Source organism: Myotis yumanensis, unplaced genomic scaffold (assembly GCF_028538775.1).
Source record: "Myotis yumanensis isolate MYYU_CA2020_CCGP unplaced genomic scaffold, mMyoYum1.0.hap1 SCAF_16, whole genome shotgun sequence".
NCBI lineage: Eukaryota > Metazoa > Chordata > Mammalia > Chiroptera > Vespertilionidae > Myotis > Myotis yumanensis.
This window is the reverse complement of record NW_027223767.1, coordinates 33,426,023-33,450,152: the sequence shown is the minus strand read 5'-3', so window position 1 is coordinate 33,450,152 and position 24,130 is coordinate 33,426,023. Positions and strand designations below refer to the sequence as shown.

The 24,130-nt window shown below is 40.1% G+C and overlaps 1 protein-coding gene across 2 annotated transcripts in view; it reads left to right on the top strand.

Annotated features, from left to right (window-relative positions):
• The first annotated feature begins 3,795 nt into the window (after positions 1 to 3,795).
• The window catches only part of KANSL1 (KAT8 regulatory NSL complex subunit 1), a 156,520-nt gene continuing 136,185 nt past the window's right edge, over positions 3,796 to 24,130 (top strand). Inside the window, exons 1-2 of one of the 2 annotated variants that reach the window (XM_070395155.1) lie at positions 3,796 to 3,810; positions 5,383 to 5,520. The gene's annotated coding sequence lies outside the window, so the exon portion shown is untranslated. Of the gene's footprint in view, positions 3,811 to 4,120; positions 4,338 to 5,382; positions 5,521 to 24,130 lie in introns of those variants that run through there. The other variant, XM_070395156.1, reaches the window with a different exon arrangement.

Below are 24,130 nucleotides of genomic sequence, written 5' to 3'. Positions count from 1 at the left end.
GTCCGCAGGCCGACGCTCTATCCACTGAGCCAAACCGGTTTCGGCCCGTTTTGTTTTTTTTTTTACTTCAAAATAAGATATGTGCAATGTGCATAGGAATTTGTTCATAGTTTTTTTTTAAACTATAGTCCGGCCCTCCAACGGTCTGAGGGACAATGAACTGGCCCCCTGTTTAAAAAGTTTGAGGACCCCGGCTTTAGAGTATGGTTTCCTAAACTATGGTCCGCAGATTAGGAAATCCATGAACTTAGAAAAGCATATGCTTTTATTTTTGCTAAAGTGTAACAGAAAATTAGCATTTTTTGCAAGTACAAATGGAGACAACAAACCAAGTATTATTAGCAGTACCTGTGATCTTTTTTTTTTTTTTTTTTTTTTTTTTTTACTTTCTTTTTTTTTTTTATTTTTTTATTTTTATTTTTTTAATTAAATCTTTATTGTTCAGATTATTACATTTGTTCCTCTTTTTTCCCCCCATAACTCCCCTCCTTCCAGCTCCCACCCCACCCTCCACCCTCACTCCCCACCCACTGTGTTCATCCATAGGTGCATGATTTTTGTCCAGTCACTTCCCGCATCTCCCACACCCCTTTTCCCCCCAAGAATAGTCAGTCTATTCCCTTTCTATGTCCCTGATTCTATTATAATCACCAGTTCATTATGTACATCAGGTTATTTATTCACTTGATTCTTAGATTCATTTGTTGATAGATGCATGTTTGTTGTTCATAATTTGTATCTTTACCTTTTTCTTCTTCTTCCTCTTCTTAAAGGATACCTTTCAGCATTTCATATAATACTGGTTTGTCGGTGATGAACTCCTTTAGCTTTTCCTTATCTGTGAAGCTCTTTATCTGACCTTCAATTGTGAATGATAGCTTTGCTGGATAAAGTAATCTTGGTTGTAGGTTCTTGGTATTCAGCACTTTGAATATTTCTTGCCATTCCCTTCTGGCCTGCAAAGTTTCTGTTGAGAAATCAGCTGACAGTCGTATGGGTATTCCCTTGTAGGTAATTGAGCCTCTTTCTCTTGCTGCTTTTAAGATTTTCTCTTTGTCTTTTGCTCTTGGCATTTTAATGATGATGTGTCTTGGTGTGGTCCTCTTTGGATTCCTTTTGTTTGGGGTTCTCTGCGCTTCTTGGACCTGTAAGTCCATTTCTTTCTCCAGATGGGGGAAGTTTTCTGCCATTATTTCTTGAAATAGGTTTTCAATATCTTGCTGTCTCTCATCTTCTGGCACTCCAATAATTCTGATATTAGACCGCTTAAAGCTGTCCCAGAGGCTCCTTACACTATCTTCACACTTTCGGATTCTTTTTTCATTTTGCTTTTCCAATTGGGTGTTTTTTGTCGAATCTTTTGTTTGATTATTGTGCTCCTCTGGTCTGCTATTGGGTATAATATTCTTTATTTCAGTCCGTGTATGCTTACTTTCTAATTTCTTTATCGTAGCATCGAGGGTCTCATTAGTTTTCGTGAGGTTCTGCACAAATTTATGGCAAGCCCTCAAAATTGCGATTCTTAGCTCCATATCCTCCATTTCTGTCATGTTTTTTTGTCTCCGCATCTTTTACACTTTCTTGGTGCACCCCCTTGTGGTCTCTGTGCGCAGTCTTGTTCTAGCCAAGCCTTAATTGTTGTAGTTAACACTAGAGGGGTTTGACCACCAGGCCGACTGGCTATAGGAATCAGCTGTATGGAAAACGTCTGCCTTCTGGGGAGGCGCTAATCCAGCCTTTGCCTGAGGCGATCGGCAAATGGCTGTGCGCAGGCTTTGGGCGGGGCGGGCTCAACAGGGCGGGCGGAGGGAGCAGTTATGGCCACGCTCAGTCCCGTTCCCAGAGGCTCTGCTTCTCAGAACCTCGGCAGCCGCTGCAAACTTCGGAGAGAAAGCTGCCCTCAGGTTCCAACTGATGCCGGATAATCCCGCTTCTCCCGTTTGAGTCTGGGTCCCTAGAGACTCGCCCGGATCTGGAGCCCAGAGTCTGAGACTCACTCCCGACAGAAAACGAGAACCGCGCCCTCAGCCACCAGCCCGCTTTGCGCGCGCACCTCGGTACCTTTGTATTTTCCACACTGCGCCGCCTCTGAGCCTCGATTTGCTGTTCTCTTTCCTTCTAGTTGTAGAGTCTCTCTTCAGCCAGCCTTCCTGTGGTTCTGGGTGATGTCCGTTCAGTCTTTTAGTTGTGTTTTTGAAATGGTTGTTTGCGGCAGCGGTCTCCGGTGTTTACCTACGCCGCCATCTTGGTCTCCTCTCTCTCAGTACCTGTGATCTTGTCATCAATAGAAATCACAGATATTTTTCAAATCTATTACAGTCATTGCAGAGATCTTGAAATATTATTTGTTAATTTACTGCCTCAAAATTACTGAGGTTATTAGATCTTATTGAATACATTAATATAAAATGCATTAATATAATTGAAAATTGTGGTTTAATATCATTGCTTTCCTTTGCATTCCCATGTATGTTTGCTATGCATTTGAAAACATTCTGAGAAGAGGACCATATACTTCACCAGACTGAAAAGGGTCTGTGGTTTGAAAAAATTAAGAACTCTGCTTAATGGATATTTTCTTGGCTTTCATTCTTTACTGAATGAGCCTAAAGAGGGTCCCTGAAGTGAGTCTCAAGAGCCTCACCGGTCTTACAGTTTTATTATTCTGTTTTTCCAGATACCCCTCCTCCCTTAACTTTCATGCTTCTTCAATATTGTTTTTCTTACCTAACTGCCCCTCATTCTGTTTCTTTTCATCCTCCTGTGGGTTTCTTTTACATTTCTATGGGGAGTTTACCCTTTAGCATGTCACCAGTCACCGTATTTAGGCGGAGACTCTCAGATCTCCCCTAGTCCAGATTTTCCAGTCTTCACCAGTTCCATAACTCCAGTTGCCCCTAGGACACATCCACTTAGTTTTACCACTGGTATCTGGATCTGAATATATTAAAAACTAAAATTCCTTCCTAAATCCGCACGTCGTGCCACTTTGGACGACCATCTTGTCTGTCCCCCTGGTTTTCCAACCTTGGAATTATTTTTAAATTTAAATCAATTACTTAACAAAAAAACCCCAACAAAACCAACCTGGCATCTTTGTGAATGGTACAAAAATCAAAAGATACAAAAGGATGTGCGGTGTAATGTTGTCTTCCTTCCACCTGGTCTCCCAGGCACTCAGTTCTCCCGCCCGGGAGGAAACCACTGTTACTAGCACTTTGAGTCATTTTGATTCCTTCTGATAGTGGCTCTCTCCCAAGTCCTTCCCTGTTTGTGAGATGTGTACCCTTTCCTCTCCAGGCTCTCGTGACCTTTTATCTGACTGACTTTATATGTAAGTATTTGTATGTGTATATTTTATATACATCTATAAAATCTCCTCTGTGGCCTTCCGGCCTCGAGTTTTCATCACGTCGCTTCCTGGATGAAGAACCTACAAGGGTGAGGGGCCGGGGTTGGGGGTGATGGAGAAGAGGATCTACAGGGGACTTAGGTAGAGGACTCGGAGCGGCCGACCGGCGGGAGGCTCTGTCAGGATGCCTCTTTCTGTCCTTCCCACCTCCGGCCTCCGTTCAGTCCTCCGGTTCAAATGTCTCTCCTTTCCCGAAGCGAGACAGAGACAGAGAGATACACAGAGACAGAGACGCCGGGGCACCAGCATCCTCTCCCCCTTCTGTCCCGCCCCGCCGCTCTGACGGACATCCGCCATCAGCCAATGCCGCTCAGGATGTGCTCTGGAAGGGCCAATGAGAGACAGAGGAGGGCGGAAGATTCCCCGCCCCCACTTCTAGGCTTGGTTGAGCCGTGCAGGTAGGTCCGGGGCCCGGGGAGCCGCCGTTGGCACTGGTGCCCCGGGGGGTGGGTGCCCGAGTCGGTAGGGGTGATGGTGGGGAAGGGGAGGTGGTCCCGTCCGCGGGAATCCGAGGGGGCGGCCCGGCCGGGAGGCGGGGGGCCGCAGGGCCCGTGGAGCGGGCGCCGCCGAGGGCCCTGGAAGCGGCTGGGCTGGGGGAGCGGAGACGCGTGTGTGGGGCATAGAGACCCCCGCCCCGTTCCCACTCCCAGGCCTGGGCCGCGGGCCGCCTGCCGAAGGGTCGGGGGCCTGGTGCCCGGGGGCCGGCCGGGGCCGGGCCTAGGGCCGGGGGCGCCGAGGAGAGCCCGGGGCGCCAGGCCGAGCCGAGGTGGGACGGACCGACGCGGAGGGGAAGGGAAGCTGCATCCCGCGGGCCGCCCCTCCGGAGGGCAACGGCCACGGGCGCCCCTGCCTTGAGCCCACTCCCCCGGGCGCCCCCCCTCTAACAATGGGGATGGGGCAGAAGGAGTCACCCCGCTGCGGGAAGGTGAGGCGGAGAGGTTTGGGACCAGGGTCCGAGGTGGGGGGAGGGGTGGGAACTCGGGCTGTCCCCTTTCTCTTCTCCCCATGCCTTCTGCAGTGGGGGTCCCCGAGGGGCCCCTAAATCCTCCTGAGACTTGGGTCAAGAGTCAGACTCCTTCCCCTTACCCCCCCCCCCCCCCAAAAAAAAAATCCGATGAGCGTTAAGGAAAGTGATGGCAAGTCTTCCAAGCCGAAGTGACAAATGTATAGCAGGAACAAATCTACACCAGAACATTTTAAAAACATTTTTCTTTAGAAAATGAGGGTATTGTAGTCTTTGATTTTTCCGAAATTTATTTTATAGAGGTGGGTGCTGTTATTTTTGTTCCTATTCAGGCAAGCCTCCATTTTAAGCGAAGCAATAACTGGTTAAGCTGGAATTTTCATTCAGGCCTAGGATTTGAACGAGGATTCTGCGAGGGAGGTCATTTAACCCATCCTCCTACCTCCAGGCGAACTTGCCTCCCTCCCGGGTCGTCAAAATTAAGTTGTTTGGTTTGCTTTTAAAGATCTCTAGGAAAGAAGGGCCTTTTATTTGCTTGTAGCACTTTAGTCAAGCATAGGTTTTTAAGTAGAATGGGTTCTAAAACTTAATAAAATTTAGGACAATGGGAGCGATCAGAGAGATTTTCATTAAATAAAATTAAATGTGGCAAGGGTCTTTTTTAGATGGTCAGTTAACAAATCACTTTCCGTAGTGTTTATGAAGTACCCTGGATGGATAATTATTTTTCTATCTGGGATTTTGGCTTTCTAACGATTTGATATTATCTAAAATTTTATATTATCTAAAATATGTATTACACATTTAATCCACTTTTTATGTAAAATATATTTCTCCATATATATGGATATACACATGCCCACAGGTGCTATTTTCCAAAGAGGACTGTTTTGTACCTCTCTTTGGGATGGTGAGGCAGTAGTACTTCAAATCTCTGTCCACATAGCTTAACTATTTACTCATTCTTGATTATTTTTTTAGTCTAAATGAAAGTCTTCTCTTTCAGATACCTTCTTGAAACAAAACATTTTTCCACCTGCTCATACTTGGTGACTGAGGGATTACTAAGACTCCCTTCTTGCTCATTTTTGAGTATTGTCTGAACTATTCCGACACTATGAGTGCTATTCGGATGCCTCTTAAGGTAAGATGTGTTATTTTTAAAATTAAAGGCCTAATTTATTTTTTAGAATTGAGAATATTCTAATTCTCAAATTTGCAATTCTTTAAGCCTCTTTCCACTCAAAAACTACTATTGTGTTTGCTTCCTAGGACTGATGGGTTATTCCTTACTTTGTATTGCTACTTTTCTTGGTTATTGGAGTTAAAATATTAGTGAAGTTTTCAAATTAATTTGCATTACATATATATGTGTTATTTTTTTAACTTTAAGTTATGACAACCCACATAGTTGTAAAATTCTGCTCCTATCTAAGTAGGATGGATCGGCAATTCCGACATCCAGGTCCACTTTCAAACAAGTACTTTAGAGTCATAGGTACTAGGGTGTGACCCACTCTTGCAAATGTGTAGCTGATTCATGTGTTACAAAAGATGTGTCATTAACCATTTGTTTACTCTGAAACTTCATATCATATAGGATATAAGAACATCCTAAGACCAGTTGGTTTATGGATACAACTCTGTTGGAGAGTTACCATGCTGTTTCCTAGTCCTTTGTATGGGAATGAATTTACATTATTTTTCTCAACAGGTAGCACTTTGTGCCAAGTTTCACTTCACAGGATAAACCTCTTTCGGGCAGTGTGGACAGATGATCTTTTATTTTTTCAAATATATTTTTATTGATTTTAGAGAGGAAGGGAAAGGGAGAGAGAGAGAAACATCAATGATGAGAGAGAATTATTGATTGGCTGCCTCCTGCATATTCCCCACTGGGCATGTGCCCTAATGGGGAATTGAACCCTGACCTCCTGGTTCATAGGTTGGTGCTCAACCATTGAGCCTCGTTGGCCGGGCAATAGATGATCTTTAGATGAAAAACCACTCATTGATACGGTTTTTCTCTAGTCTCTTGGCTGCTTTCAATCTCTTGTACATAGATGGCCAAAGGACACTCCATTGAAACTAAGCAGAGGGGCCAAGTTTAAGACATGTAGGGAGGAAAATGGGAGGAAGGATGGAGAGAGAAAGACAAGGAGTAATGGAAACCTTCCACCAGCGTCACCAGGTGGCATAGGTTGCCTTCCTTTGGAGCTAGACATTAGTGTAATTAGATAATTTGTTGTGTGGTAATCTTTCCTGCAGAATTCCAAATTAATGCAGTGAATAAATCAGAGAATAATGCAATCTGTGTAAACTAAATATTTGGACTGTTGGAAATCTTTAGGTAAATGCATACTGAGTTCTCCATCTTCGTTTATGTTTCAGCTGCTATTGTTGGATAATGAGGCTTATTTTAGTGTAAAGGAAGTCAAAGTCACACAGTTTTTCCAGTCATTCTCCCTGTAGAATTGAAGCGGTTGCAAGGGGAACCCAACCAGAAGTCCTGAACCCTTAGGAATTGGAGGACTTTGTACAAGAGTATTATTTCTCTTTGGTACTGAGAATTTAGCACCAGGATCTGGTGACTTTTGTTATCTTTAGGATACAGACAAAGGACTGTCAGCAGGTACTAGTTCCCTAAAACTCAAGAAAATTTGGATCAATATATTGGATTTTATTTTACAGTCACCTTGGTTTTTTAAAAAAATATTTTTTATTGATTTTTTTTTTGGGTTTGTTTTACAGAGAAGAAGGGAAAGGGATAGAGAGTTAGAAACATTGATGAGAGAGAAACATCGATCAGCTGCCTCCTGCACACCCCCTACTGGGGATGTGCCCGCAACCAAGGTACATGCCCTTGACCGGAATCAAACCTGGGACCCTTCAGTCCGCAGGCCGACGCTCTATCCACTGAGCCAAACTGGTTAGGGCAGTCACCTTGGTTTTAATGAATGTATTAGGTACATAGAGTCCTGCTTTTTAAGGTATATATGCTGTTTAAGATTTTACCTCTAAATCTCAGAACCTAGAGTGTTTAATATACAGTTGGCCCGTTAACAACCCTGGGTGTTAGGGGCGCTGCCTCCCGCTCCCCCCACCCAGTCAGAAATAGCTAATGACTTTTGACTCCTCCAAAACTTAACTACTCGTTGTTGACAGTATTACTGATAACAAATAGTTGATTAACACATATTTTGTTTGTTATATGTATTATATGCTGACAATTAAAGGAAGTCAGAGAAAAGAAAATTTATTAAGAAAATCATAAGAAAAATAGTATTTATGGAAAAAAAACTCTAAACAGTTTAAGCTCACATTGTTCAGGAGTCAGCTGTAGTTTCACTGTAACCCCTGAAGCTGTACCAAAGACTTCTGGCTTGGTAGGAATACAGAATGGAAGTCAGAGCTCTGTACTGTATGAGTTACCACTTGTTAACTACTAAAGAATGTAGTTATGTGGCTGCCTTAATTTTATATTCCCTGCTAGTGGAAAAACCTCTTCCTAATCTAAACAAATGTTTTATTTGCTAACATTTTCCTCCTCCTTTTATTACTTAAAAAAACTTATGAATTATAATGTTTGATCTGGGCAGGAGAAAAAGCACTTTTTGGGGGGAAGAGGATAGCATTGAATTTACAGGATGGAAAATAAAAAAAGGAGGGAGAACTTTATTCCCTTTTTTTAGTTGTAAATATCCTTACAATGTTTCTGAGATGTATTTTCAGGTTATAATTATTTATTTTTTTAAGTGAAAAAAAAAGGTAGTCTAATTAAAATGGAGCCAACATGTTCATTTTCTTTAGTTTTTATGTGATTACCTTATTTCAGCATGAACTCTAAATGCATTACCTAACTGTTAGGCCTGAGTATATGCTTATTTCCATGCTTCTAGAAAGTAGTGCCAATATTCACCCTTTTCACAAGCCAAAGTACCAAAGGAAACCTAAGTTACAAAGGAAAATTAACTTCAAACAGCAGCTCCTCAATTGAAGGCATTTTTGTTAATTAGAAGTTCCTATGGAAATTATTTACCGCTTTCTGTCTATATCAGGGGTCTCCAGCTTTTTTATTGGTAGCGATGGCTAAGCAATATCAATGAAGTTTGCTGTTTCTAGGTCCAGTTTTCAGGGTTAGGGTATGGGTGAGATGGGAGAGGAATAAGGAGGAGGAGAATTGGATGAGTTGGAGAAAAGAGCAAAATGAAGATGAGGTGGAGAGAATAGACAGATGGTCTTTGGTATGTGATACAGTGCCCCCATCTGTTGTCTCAGTTAGCTCTGGCTGTCCTGTGTGCTAGACTGAATTATGATGAAAGCAAGTAAAAAGTATTCTTGACAAACAAAAGGACAGAATTAAAATATAATTCAATATGATATGGAAAGGTCTCCCAAGATATAGTTAGGTGATAAAAGCAAGATGCAGAACAGTGTGTATGATGTGTTACCTTTTGTGTGTTTTTGAAGAAAGAAATGCAGAAAAGAAAATTTGTATTGGCTTGTATATGCATTAAAAAAGACTTTAGAAGAATAAACAAGAAAATGGTGACATTGGTTACATGTTAAGTCTAGGGACTTCGCAGGCAAAGGACATTGTGGGAAGGAGACATCTCACTATATTATATTTTTTTTATACTTTTCTGTTTGTATCAAAATAAAAAAATTAAATACAAAATTTAAAACAAAACAAAACAAAACAAAAAAACCAGTATCTCAATCCTTACATTTTTTCTTCTCCTGTGTCAGGAAGTTAAGGAAACAGTAAGGGGCCACAACTGAGCACAAACAGCCCTTGACCAATGGCTGAAGGGGTACATGTACATGTTGTCCTGGGATCTTGAAGAATTTTGAATTTATAGATGTATATTTCTAATATTAAGTTATAAGGCCAAACATTTAAAAATTTCACCAGCTCTTAAAGTTTAGTATAGAAATATTTTTATGTTTTTTCCTTCAAGTTGGCAAATTAGATACACTATCATGGTTCTTGGTTGTAAGATACTGGGCAATTTCTTAATCTCTCTGATAGGGCCCTCCTTTGTATTGGTAATAATATTTATTTCAGAGGATTGTTGTGTATGTTATATCACTCCTGTCTGGCTTAATGAACTATTAATAATAGTTCCTTTTAGCCTAGTGATAAGAGTCGGGGCTGTGGCTGATTTTGGGCAAGTTCCTTAATCTCTTAGAACCTTGATGTGTCCTCATCTGTAAAAAGGGTATAATTATAATATGTGGATCCTGGGGTAAACCTGAGTTTCTTGATGCCAAGTGTTTAGATAACACTTTGTATGTGCTCAATAAACACTAGCTGCTTATTTTCTTCATGACACCTGTTTACTGGGGCTCCTGTAACAAAGTACCACACACCGAGTGGCTTAAACAACAGAAATTTATTGTCCTTCAGATCTGGAGGCAGAAGTGTAAGGGCAGGGACATGCTCCCCCGTTAAGGTGCTAGGACAGGATCTATTCCAGTCCTCTCTTCTAGCTTCTGGTAGTTCCTTGTGTAACTCTAGTCTTTACATAGAGTTCTCCCTATGTGTGTGTCTTTATGTTAAAAAAAAATTCTCCTTTTTAAAAGGACAACAGTCATATTGGATAGGGCCCAACCTAATGACTTCATTTTAACTTTATTACCTCTGTAAAGACACTATCTCCAGCTAAGGTTACATTCTGAGGTACTGGGGGTTAGGAGTCCAAACTAACTTTTTTTGGGGGGGCTGGGGGGTTTCACAGTTCAACCCATAACAACATCCAGTAGCTTTGTCAGCCCCAAAGATGTCATTTATCATGGGTGGCACACCCTTAACACCTATACATAAAAAATGAAAATTTTCGTGCAAATTGGTAACATGATTTAAAGAACTAGATTATTATTATTTTTAAAATTGATCTTTAGTGTTGAAAGTATTACTGATGTCCCCTTCCCCCCCAGTAGGTTATTTCTTTAGGATTTTTATGCACTTAAGCTTATGTATAGATTTTTGTTATCATTGAAACTATAGCTTTATATAAAATTGAAACTTTAGAAGGTAAGATTATTCTCTTTTTTTTTTTTTTTGGTATCAAACCAGTCTGACTTGAAAAATTGGGATCAAGATTACAGTCTTGCTCTCTCTCTGTCTCATCCTTTGTAGACATTGATGGAACCTTGGGATTTCCTTAATCTGTAAGAATTAGGGCCAGGTATCTATCTGTCTCTAAGGGACTTGGGAGGTAAGGATACCAGTAATATGGAATTAATACCCCTTTCCCTGTGTGAATAAAGAGAGATTTTACATTAATCAGATGTCATATTTGAAAAAGCTCGAACATTTGGTTTCAAATTCCATTGGGATAGGCAGTAGGGATCACCCTAGAAATAGCAAGGCCTTAAGGAAGTTGCTCTGGCCTGACTGATTTGGCCAGCCCTCTACTTGTGTTCCCCTCCTGTCTGTGTTTAGGACAAAATTCAAACTTTTAAACATAGAATATAGACTCCTGATGATCTGGCTGCTGATGACCTTTCGGTTTTGTTTTTATTTATTATTATTATTATTTTAATTTATCTTTATTGTTGAAAGTGTTACAGGTCTCCCCTTTTCCCCCACATCGACTCCCTCTTCCCCACACCCATCCCTCTATAGGCCTTCACCCCACTATTGTCTGTGTCCATGGGTTATGCATATATGCATATAAGTTCTTTAGTTAATCTCTTCCCTCCTTGCTCTGTTCTGTTTTTATTTTTTATTTTTTTGTTCTGTTTTTAAATCAAGCCTTTCACCACTGGCCTGTATGCACCTCTCCTGAAACTTCTAGAGTCAAGACTTAAAAAAGTTATCATATAGGTGAAAATCTTTTCAAAAGTTATTACATGCCTGTCTGCCTTAAAGAAAGCACTCTGAGTGAAAAATTTTTTTCTTCACAGTTTTTATTTTTATTATTAAACTTATACTTTGTATTGATTACAGAGAGGAAAGGCGAGGCAGAGAGAGAAACATCAATGATGAGAGAATCATTAATTGGTCGCCTCCTGCACAACCCCTTCTGGGGATTGAGCCTACAACCCTGGCATGTGCCCTTGACCGGAATCGAACCTGGGACCTCTCAATCTGCAGGCCGACGCTCTATCCACTGAGCCAAATAGGGCCTTGCCCTGACCGGTTTGGCTCAGTGGATAGAGCGTTGGCCTGCGGACTGAAGGGTCCCAGGTTTGATTCCGGTCAAGGGCATGTACCTTGGTTTCGGGCACATCCCTAGTGGGAGGTGTGCAGGAGGCAGCTGATCGATGTTTCTCTCTCATCAATGTTTCTAACTCTCTATCCCTCTCCCTTCCTCTCTGTAAAAATCAATAAAATATATTTATATATATAAAAAAACCAAATAGGGCCTTTACTGAGATTTTTACAGTGGTCTGGGACTGCTCTAGATTAAGTACATGTTATAAAATTGCTTTGTCAGTTGTTCTCAGATTTTTTCTCCTATTTTTCCATCTGGGAGTGAAGGAGTTTATAGTATTAGGTGATTTTGTTAGAACTGTGTGAAGAAAGATCATTTGACTAGTCCTGAGACAGTGCTGACCAGGCTGAGGCAGAGTACAATTGTTAGGGCTGGAGTGAGGAAGGGAAGTTGGGTAGTTGGCCAGAGAGCAGCTCTGGGCATTATTGGCTGGTTTGCTCCAGAGGACAAAGGGACTAGCCATAGTAAGTTCTGGAAGCTCAGGGAATACATATTTAGGTACTTGATTTGAAGAAATTAAAAATACTATCTTTTTAAAAAATTATCTTTTTATTTTGAACCTAGTGATTTTAGTTTTTGCTAGTCTTTTTTTTTTTAGAAATCATCTTGTGAAATGCTTGCAATCTAGACCATACTTGAATAAGTCAGATGAAGTAAAAACAGGAGTAAAATATTAAATAAAAAATATAAATTAAGGTTGTTACTCTAAAAGCATCTTACTATGGGGGCTTCTTCAGAACTTAAACGCCTGCCTTGATTGTAAAGGACCTGCCCTCCCCCAATGTCTTTCTGTCTACGGTCATAGAGCACACAAAGCCTTATCAGGAAGACTGTCTTCGTGGGCCTATCCCTGTCCTTGCTTTTGTCTCTTCCTATATTAGGCCCACCTTGGTCTTTTGAGGTATTTTCTTTTTCTTTGTAGGCATCTCTGGCAGACAGTTGTTTCTTCCCAACCAGTTTCAACCTCTCATTCCCTGTTGGCTCTTGTCCCTCAACTTAAAAACACACTCTAGTCTTTCTCACTTTTAGGAATACAAAACCCTTAAACCACATCCCTTAGTCCCCATCTAGCTTCTACCCATGTGTTCCACTGAAATTGCCCTTACAGAGTTATCCCTGTTGCCCAAGGTAAGAGGATCCCTTTCTGTTATTATCTTGTGAGGCCTCCTTATATTTCTTTTCATTTCTTTTTAAAAAAAAATTTTTTTTTTTAATTGATTTCAGAGAGGAAAGGAGAGGAAGAGAGAGAGAGGATCATCAGTGATGAGAGAGACTGACTCATTGATCAGCTGCCTCCTGCATGTGTCCTGACTGGGAATCGAACTGTGACCTTCTGGTTCATAGGTCCATACTCAACTACTGAGCCACACCAGTAGAGCAGGCCTCCTTATATTTCTGACACTCTGGACCATTCCCTCTGGCTGTGGTGGTGGTCCCTTCTGGTCTCTTTCTTGTCTTAATTTCTGAGAGGCATTGTAGAAGAATGAGACGGAACATGGAATTTGGAGCCAAGCTCCTAGATTCAAATTTCAGCTCCTCCACTTATTGTGTATATCTTGAAAAAGTAATTTAACCTCTCTGTGCCTCAGTTACCTCATCTGAAAAATGGAAAAAATAATAAGATATTATAACACCTACCTCACAGGACTGTTGTGAGGAGGAAATGAGTTAGTACAGTGGTCACCAACCTTTCGGACCTCATGGACCACCAGTGGTCCACCGGTTGGTGACCGCTGAGTTAGTACATGAAAAGCACATGGAAGAGTGCCTGGCTCACAGTAAAGTATAAATGTTGTGAGTGCTGGCTCTTTTTATCATTTTTGTCATTTCTGACTTTCTCAGTTTTCTTTGCAGTCTTTTTTCTCTTTCACATCAGTGTTTGCCTTACTTTGGCTCTCTCTCCCTACCCTGTCTAGTTCCTGGGGGACATCTTAGACACGTTGTGTCTCATTCGCCATCCATACACTGATGATTTGCAAATGAATTTTTTCCAGCTCTAATCCCATACACACAGCTGTCTCCTGGACATCTACGTGTGGATGTCCTTTGTTCATTTCAAAATGACCTTAAAGTTCAACCTCTTCCTATCTTCATATCGCAGTGAGTGGTACCATCACCCATCTAGTCATTTAATTCCTTCTTATGGCATAGTAGTCACCATGTTCTTGAGATCCTAGCTCATAATGTTTCCCTAGTCATCTACACTTCTCCCTTCTGAGTTTAGACCTTGGTCACCCTTTGCCTGCATGACCTGCAATCACCTTTTGATCATTCTCCTTGACTGCCTTCCAAGTTGCTGTCATTGTAAAATGTAGATCTCATCATATGATTATGTACCTCCTCCCCCGCAGCTTACCTGGCTTTTGAGGTAAATGTCAAATGCTTTTGCCAAAGCACCCAGGCCTTGCCAGATCATCTCTACTCCTGCCTGAGCACTCTGTACTCAGCAGTGCTGAATTGCTTGAAGTTTCTTTTGTGCACCTTGTTGCTCCTGCCTCTGGGCCCTCACACAAGCAGTTGCCTCTGTTTAAAATGGCCTCCATCCTGTTCTAGAAAGTAACAGTGGTGATAGTAACAGTGACAACAACAATAGCTGGTACAGCTTCATATGGACCCAGGCGTGGCCTTTGAGTGTGTTACATTCCTAGTATTTCTCTTGTACAGTGATTGCAGGTTTTCTTCTCTCACCCAGCTAGCTAGTCTTTAAGTTCTTTGAGAGTAAGGGCTGTGTCTTGTCTTTTATCATCATTGCTTGCTGTCTGATGACACTTAGTAAATGTGTAATGAATAGTCTGAGGACTGCTTTGCCCAACCTGTGGAGTACATCTTTAGGGAGGGGACAGTGGAAAAGCTGAGTTAATTACATCCATTCACCAATCCTGCTTTACCCTTTGGAACTATAGGATCCAGTCTGTGCAGTGTAGCTTGGAATAAGGCAAAAAGGTGTTTGTATTTTAATAATCTTCCATTGAATAATGAAGGGCATAGGTGTTTTTGCTTTCTTAGTGAGGACCTGTTTTTTGATAACCCAGTGTCATGTGGTAGCTACAATATTTTCACATTAGTTAGAATAAAATATAGGGAAATGGATATTAATTAGGTTTGTGATGTTCCAAGCAGGTAGTATATTTGGCAGTGAACTGATGGTAGTTTTAGATTCCTTGTGAAATTAGTTTTTATACATTAGTGATCAGGTGTCCCCTCTCTCCTCCATCACAGATGTGTTAAGTATGAGTTAGACACATAACATTTTATCTTTTATCACTATGTTTGTAGCAACAGTCTAGAAAATGGACAAGATTGTAATTGTGACCTATTTTTTTAAATCTAGGTCTTGATCATGGTAGCAAATTTTTGGCCAGCAGGGGGAGCTAAAGTCACTAATATGTGACTCCTCAAGTGGTTTTTGAAGTTTGTCACAGCCAAAAGAAAGAAAAGCCTTACTGACAAAGAATATGATCAGAGTTCACAAAGAAGAAATATAGTCGTTACCTTGTTGCCAATAGAATTTGCAATCCCTCCCCCCTACTTTGCATAGAACATCACATTGTCTTTAGGGAACATTTTATAGTTATTCAAAAATTCTTTTTTGACTGGAAGCTATGAATCCTTTAGGTACAATTTAGATTTTTAAAAATACATATATTTTTATTGATATCAGAGAGGAAAAGAGAGGGAGAGAGATAGAAACATCAGTGATGAGAGAGAATCATTGATCAGCTGCCTCTTACTGGGGATAGAGCCTACAACCCGGGCACGTACTCTCAATCAGAATTGAACCTGGGACCTTTCAGTCTGCAGGCCAACGCTCTATCCACTGAGCCAAACTGGCTAGGGCACAGTTTAGATTTTTTTTCCTGTAAATGCCTTACTTTTCATTTGTGCATGCTGTAACACCTGTCACTTCCCTGCCTGCAGTATTTTAGCCTCTTGTATCTCAGTACGTCTTCAAAGTAAAATAGAGTAAGAATTAGAAGGCTTGACCTTACGTTGAGTTGAAATGTGCATCTCTGCAGTTTCCACTTTGGGCCTAATTTGTCTATACAGGAACTGCGTGGAGCAACTACTCTAGTTTCTCTTTTGCCCCACAGCCCTTCTGCTATTTAGACAACTTTCATGCTTGCCAAAGTATTCTCTAAGCTGAAAAAAAAAAAAAAACCACCTAGTTTTTCCAAATGCCTCTCATTAGGTGTACTTAAAAATCCTTTTCACCTCATTTCTCTTATTTTTCACTATCAGGGAACTCATCATTCCATCTGCAAAATGGAGAATTCTCTGTATATCTCTCATGTAATTTATTAAATTACTAAATATAGCATTTCTAAAACAATACCTAAGATCAATCTTCTGCTTATATTTCTTTATTTGGGAAAATGCCATGTATCCACCCATTAATTTTCTGTCTAAATCATGCTCTGTCTATGGTAAATATTTTCAATTTTGGGGTCACTCAGGTTTTTATAGATCTTGTCAAGGTTTTTATAAAAGGCCACATAAATTATGTTCACATACTTACTTTTTCCTCAGAAAATTTGGGTAGACTGGTGTGGTGAGATTTTCTCTTTTAGAAGCCTTGTCTTTTTCTCAGAAGATTATTCATGCCACTATGTCTTCTGATCTCTACTAGAGATTTGCCAATTTGACTGATTTGAAGCTCACAGCCAGAGCCCTTCTCTTGAATAGATGGGAGTTATATTGATGGCATGTTTTTGTTCATTTTGTTCAGTAGACATTTTTGAATGCCTGAGTATGCAGGAGTAAAGCCAGAAGCTGGGTAAATGTTGATAAAGGACACAGATCCGGATTCTATCCTCCTACCTAGGTCTATAGGAGGTCACTTCCTGTCATGTGGCTGTCAGCAGTAGGTTTTTCCGTGAAATTTTTTAATGTTATACTTAAATTCTTTTAAAATTCAGAGAATGCTTTGGGACTCCATAACTACCTAATAGCTAACTTATTAGTTTGGAAGCATCTTGTTTATTGAGTGATGAATTTGATTCCCTGTCCCTGATTTGTATATTTTAAGAATAATTTAGAAATAGGGTATTCTTTCTCCTATCTTCTTCAGTAAATATTTAAGCAAAAAAAAATATTCAAGCAAATTAAAGTTGGGCCTATCAGCTGTCTTGCTTTTATCACTGTTTATACCCTGCTTATCAAATGACTCATCCAGTAATTATTTGGCATCTGGATTTTTTATTTTTGGTGCTGAAACCCAGGATCATCTGGCTTTTTATATACTTAAGCCTCCTCTTGTGGCTTTGCATTTTCTTGCAATGTTTTAATTGTTTTGCCTACATAGGTCTTAGTGCTCCTGATCAGTTACAATTTATGGTGTTTTATTACTTTTCTGCATTTTTGTTTATCTTAACTATTTTGAGAAAAGTTGTTTTCCTCCTCCTCTCCTGCCCGCCCTCCACATCCCTCCTCCATCCCCACACTACTTAGCAATTCAAAACTTACGGTTGAGCACCTGACTTTTTTATTTCTTGCATGGAGTATTTTAAACTCCAACTCTAAGCTTTGTATTACACATTTGCTTTTTAAACATAATTTTAATTTTATCTAACTAAAGTCTAGATTTTCTTTCTTAAAATTGGGTAACCATATATTACATTTTTAGTTTTTCCTGACTTACAGAATGTTGGTTATGCATTTTTTGTTTTCTTTAAAAATATATTTTTATTGTTTTCAGAGAAGAAGGGAAAGGGAGAGAGAGATTGAAACATCAATGATGAGAATCACTGATCGGCTGCCTACTGCACGTCCCTACTAGGGATCGGGATCGAGCCCACAACCCAGGCATGTGCCCTTGACTGGAATTGAACCCGGGACCCTTCAGTCCCCAGGCCAACGCTCTATCCACAGAGCCAAACCAGCCAGGGTGGTTATGCGTTTTTTATGTCTATTACTAGTAAGTCATATATGTCAGTTTCTGATTATAATTTAGTACCAAGTTCTGTTATATGCATATGTCTCACTCAGTAGGTTCTAATTTATTTTTTTGAGATGCGATTTATTTTATTTATTTTTTTATTTTTTTTATTTTTTTAAAAATATATTTTATTGATTTTTTACAGAGAGGAAGGGAGAGGGATAAAGAGTTAGAAACATCAATGAGAGAAACATTGATCAGCTGCCTCCTGCACACCCCCCACTGGGGATATGCCCGCAACCAAGGTACATGCCCTTGACTGGAATCGAACCTGGGACCCTTTAGTCCTCAGGCCGACGCTCTATCCACTGAGCTAAACCAGTTAGGGTGCGATTTATTTTATTATTTACATTTTTATATCAGTTCCCTCCCCAAAAAGTTTTGGGTTGTTAAACACATAGATTATTGAACCCTTCATTATTGTTATTGTAGTTTTTTTATGTTTTTGAATTGATGAGCTTTAAGTTCAAAGAAACCGTGATTTAAGTTAGTCAAGCTCTCTTGTTTTCTACATGAAGAAACTAAGAGCAGTAAGGTCATTTGCCCAAAGTCACATAGCTACTTAGTGATAGAGCTAGAACTTGAATGTCAATCCAGTATTAATCATATCAGTCTAATGATTACTGGGTGCTAAACTTATATGCCAATCACATTTATATGGGACCATATGCAAACAATTGTTGATTTATGGGAGAAAAATGAAATGAACAATCTGGCTTGGAAATGAGTTGACCGATCATCATATTCTTTCTTGTTTAGCACATATTCTTCCTCTCAAATCCTGTATTTGTGGATAAGGGTGCCATCTTTATACTTCGGATAGTGCTGGGGATGATAATGACAAATTCTTTCTCTTTGAACTACCCTTTTATAGAAGGCTTGCCAATCATCTGTTATAATTCTTCAAGGAGAGTATAATATTATTGCTTTTGTTGAAGCTTTTAAAATACTGATATATTCCAATCCTATCTCACTGAAGATAACCCTTGCATTAATAGGATTTGTGATTTTTAAACTCTTCACTTACTGATGCCCTAGTTTTGTATCATTTCTATAGATGACTGATTGTATCAATTACATGTTGGGTCTTCCTCATTTCATTCTCACAAAGTAGAGTAACTTCAGTTTGATGAGAACCTAATCTTTTATTTTTTCTTTTTAAGTTAAAAAATGTTTTTTTTTCTCTAGCGGGTTTGGCTCATTGGATAGATTGCCGGCCTGTCGACTGAAGGGTTCTGAGTTCGATTCTGGTCAAGGGCATGTACCTTGGTTGCAGACTCCCGGCCCTGGTCGGGGGCATGCTGGAGGCAGCCAATCCATGTGTCTCTCTCACATCAATGTTTCTATCTTTTTGTCTCCCTTCCACTCTCTCTAAAAATCAATGGAAAAAAATATCCTTGGGTGAGGATTTAAAAAAAGAAATGTTTTTCTTTACAGTAATCTATTATGCTGCAAACTTTCATTTTTGTGAATATGTATGATGTGCCAGGTATTTCCAATGTATAGTTACATTTTTTATACCTATATTTTGAGGTATCTCCAGTCCTATTTTTTGTTTCTTTATATGAACATATTTTTATTAAAAAAATGTTAAACTATGGCAAATTTCAGTCTTTTCTTATATATATTGCTGGCAATGAATTTGCAAGTATAACATAAAGGCAAATTAGTGCTCTGAGGTAATCTCTCAAAGGGAAATACTAGTAAATAGCAGAATTATGACATGCCTTCTGACATTTTCACAAGTGGTTCAACATTTTTTTTCAAAGTGAAATTGTTTAGAAATTAAGTATTTTGAAATCATTTTTTACAGCTTTATTGAGATACATCTCATATATCATAAAATTTACCCATTTAAAATATACATTTTTTAGTGTATTCACGAAGTTGTGCATTCATCAGCACAATCTAATTTTAAAACATTTTTAACATCCAAAAAGAAACCTTATATCTATCAATAGTCATTCCCTATTCTCTTTTGTCCCCCAGCTTCTGACAAGCACTAACCTACTTTCTGTCTCTATGATATGCCTATATTGGACATTTCATATAAATGGAATCATATAATATGTGCTCCTTTATAACTAGTTTCTTTCACTTAGCATGTTTTCAAGGCTCATCTGTGTTGTAGCATATATATCAGTACTTCATTCCTTTTTATGCCAAGTAATATTCCATTTATATGGATATTCCCCATTTTGCTTATTCATTAATCAGTTGGTGGACATTTAGGTGTTTCCATCTTTTGGCTATTATGAATAATGCTATAAACATTATTGTGCAAATTTTTGTTTGGATACCTTCTTAAAAATATGTTAAAAAATTGATTTCAGAGCGGGGGGCGGGGGGAGAGAGACAGATAGACATTGATGTGAGAGATACATGGATGGGTTACCTCCTGTATGTGCCCAACTGGGGATTGAACATACAACCTAGGTATTGAACATATGACCTTGTAATGCACAGAACGACACTCCAACCAGTTGAGCTATGTTGGCCAGGGCTGGATACTTTTTAAAAAATATATATGTTTTTATTGATTTTATTTTAGAGAAGGAAGGGAGAGGGATAGAGAGAGAGAAACATTCATCAGCTGCCTCCTGTACACCTCCTACTGGGAATCCAGCCCCTGACCCAGGCATGTGCCCTGACCAGGAATTGAACTGTGACCTCTTGGTTCATTGTTCAACACTCAACCACTGATACACCCTGGCTGGACATTTCTACATATTTTATTCTTTTTGATGTTATTGTAAATGGAATTTTAAAAAATCATTTTCATATTGTTCATTGTTAATGTATTGAAATACAATTGATATTTGTATAGTGATCTTGTATCCTATAACTTTAATGGACTTTATTATTAGCTCTAATAATTAATTTACAGGTTCCTTAGGATTGTCCATATATAAGATAATGTCGTGTACAAATAGAGATAGTTTTACTTTTTCCTTTGTAATCTGAATGCTTTTGTTTCTTTTTCTTGTCTTATTGCCCTGGCTAGAATCATCAGTACCATGTTGAATAGAAGTGGTGAGAGTAAACATTCTTGTTTTGTTCCTGTTCTTAGGGAGAAAAATATTCAGTCTTTCTTCATTATGATGTTAGCTGTGGGTTTTTCATACATACCTTGTATCAGGTTGAGGAAGTTTCCTTCAGTTCCTTGTTTGCTGTGTAATTTTGCCTTAAAAGGATGTTGGATTTTGTCACATACCTGTTTGTATTGAGGTGATTATATAGTTTTTAACCTTTATTAATATGGTGTCTTACATTAATTGATATTCAGATATTAAACCAACCTTGAATTCCTAGGATTAACCAGTTATCAAAGGTTATGTTGCTGGATTAACTTGCTAGTTTTTTTGTTGAGAATTTTTATATCTGTATCCATAAGGTATCTTGATCTGTAGTTTTTTTTTTTAATTAAGTCTTTATTGTTCAGATTATTACATTGGTTCCTCTTTTTTCCCACCATAACTCCCCTCCACCCAGTTCCTACCCCACCCTCCGTCCTCACTCCCCACCCACTGTCCTCATCCATAGGTGCACGATTATTGTCCAATCTCTTCCCGCACCCCCCACACCCCTTCCCCCCCAAGAATAGTCAGTCCATTCCCTTTCTATGTCCCTGATTCTATTATAATCACCAGTTCATTCTGTTCATCAGATTATTTATTCACTTGATTTTTAGATTCACTTGTTGATAGATGTGTATTTGTTGTTCATAATTTGTATCTTTTTTTTTAAATATTTTTTTTTATTGATTTTTTTACAGAGAGGAAGAGAGAGGGATAGAGAGTTAGAAACACTGATGAATGAGAAACATCAGCTGCCTCCTGCACACCCCCTACTGGGGATGTGCCTGCAACCAAGGTACATGCCCTTGACCGGAATCGAACCTGGGACCCTTGAGTCCGCAGGCCGACACTCTATCCACTGAGCCAAACCGGTTAGGGCTGTATCTTTACCTTTTTCTTCTACTTCCTCTTCTTAAAGGATACCTTTCAGCATTTCATATAATACTGGTTTGTGGGTGATGAACTCCTTTAGCTTTTTCTTATCTGTGAAGCTCTTTATCTGACCTTCAATTCTGAATGATAGCTTTGCTGGATAAAGTAATCTTGGTTGTAGGTTCTTGCTATTCATCACTTTGAATATTTCTTGCCACTCCCTTCTCGCCTGCATAGTTTCTGTTGAGAAATCAGCTGACAGTCGTATGGGTATTCCCTTGTAGGTAACTGAGTTTCTTTCTCTTGCTGCTTTTAGGATTCTCTCTTTGTCTTTTGCTCTTGGCATTTTAATTATGATGTGTCTTGGTGTGGTCCTCTTTGGATTCCTTTTGTTTGGGGTTCTCTGCGCTTCCTGGACTTGGAAGTCTATTTCTTTCACCACGTAGGGGAAGTTTTCTGTCATTATTTCTTCAAATAGGTTTTCAATATCTTGCTTTCTCTCATCTTCTGATACCCCTATAATTTGGATGTTGGTACGCTTGAAGCTGTCCCAGAGGCTCCTTACACTATCTTCGTATTTTTGGATTCTTTTTTCATTTTGCTTTTCCAGTTGGGTGTTTTTTGCTTCTTCGCATTTCAAATCTTTGACTTGATTTTTGCGATCCTCTGGTCTGCTGTTGGGAGTCTGTATAATATTCTTTATTTCAGTCAGTGTATGCTTAATTTCTAGTTGGTCCTTTATCACAACATCGAGGGTCTCACTAGATTTCTTGAGGGTCTCACTACATTTATCGGCGGTTTCTAGAAAGTTCTTGAAGAACCTTATAAGTGTGGTTTTGAACTCTATATCCAGTAGTTTGCTTTCCTCCATTTCTGTCATTTGTGTCCTGTTTCTTTGTCTCGGCATTTTTTATGCTTTGCTGTCAATAGAGTGGCTTTCTGTGCTAAGTGTCCTATAGGACCCAGTGGCTCAGCCTCCCCAATTATCTGAGGTAGACACTCTTGGTGCACCCCCTTGTGGGCTTTGTGCACAGTCTTGTTGTAGTTAAGCCTTGATTGTTGTAGGTAAAGCTGGGAGGATTTGACCTCCAGGCCAATTGGCTGTGAGAATCAGCTGTGTCTACGGTGGAAGAACTTCTGTGCTGAAGACACCCTTATGGGGCAAGACTTGCTTCAGTGGGGCTTTGGTGCTCACTGAGTCTGCCGCTTGAGTGTGTCCCTTATAGATCTGAGGAGTTGTAATTGGATGGTCCCACTCTGACCACTGGGTACACTGGCTCTTGGATCTAAGGAGGTGCTAATCTAGCCTCTGCCTGAGGCTACCCAGCAGAAGCCAGCTGTAAAGCAATGCAAGTTGCCCTGGGGCCTTGGGGCAGCTGCAGTATGTTAAGTTATTTTCAGATTACAAAGGGCTGGGCCTTTCATATGCAAAAGCCTCCATGCATTGCTTGGGTGGGGGCGGGGTCCCAGGGGATCAGCAGGGCGGGCGGAGCGAGCAGTATGGCTGCTCTCAGTCCTGCCTTCAGAGGTCCTGGCAATCGCTGCGAGCGCCTCCGAGAGAAAGCTGCCCTCGAGTTCCGACCGATGCCAGACAGTCCCGTTTCTCCTGTATGAGTCTGGGGCCCCAGAGACTCGCCCGGAACTGGAGCTCAGAGCTTGAGACTCCCTCCCGATTGAAAAAGACAATCGTGTCCTCAGCCGCCAGCCCTCTGCATGCACCTCTGTACCTTTGTATTTTACTTCCGCACTGCATCTCCTCTGAGTCTAGGTATGCTTTTCTCTTTCCTTCTAGTTGTAGAATTTCCACTCAGCCAGCCTTCCTGTGGTTCTGGATGATGTTCGTTATGTCATTTAGTTGTATTTTTGAAGTGGTTGTGCGAGGCAGCTATCTCCGGTGTTTACCTATGCCACCATCTTGGTTTCTCCCCATCTATAGTTTTCTTGTAATACGTTTTTCTGGTTTTGGTATTAGGTAATAATGTGATCTTGCCACCATAGATATTCTAGGAAGTGTGACTAGTTTTTCCTCTTCCCTACATAGAAGGATTTTTTTCTTCTTTATTTTATTTTATTATTATTGTTTTTGTAATTCTTTATTGTTGAAAGTATTACATATGTCTCTTTTCCCCCGTTGACCACCTCCAGCCCACCCCCACCCTTTTTTTCTTGGTACCACAGAAGATAAAATTAAGCTATTTTATTAATTGTTGTTCTGCTACTTGAAATTAGTTCATTTGCATCTAAATTCGATGGTGGGAATTTATCTGGAATCTGGCTGAAAGTACTGAATACTGTGTTTCATTATTTTTGTCATTCTCATTAAGAAGTGAAAAAAGGTTGCTGTTAAGAAAATGATATATGATAAATGAGTGACAGAGATAAGATGGACTTTAGCATTTCCTGAATTTCAGTCATGTTTTCAGTACCTTGTGGTCTCATTAATAATACTAGAGGCCCGGTGCACGAAATTTGTGCACTCTGGGGGGGGGTGTCCCTCAGCCTGGCCTGTGTTCTCTTGCAGTCCGGGAGCCCTTGGGGATGTGGGGAGGGGGCCTAAGCCACCAGTCTGACATCCTTAGCGCTGCAGCGGAGGTGGGAGAGGCTCCCGCCATCCCTGCAGCGTTCGCCAGCCGTGAGCCTGGTTTC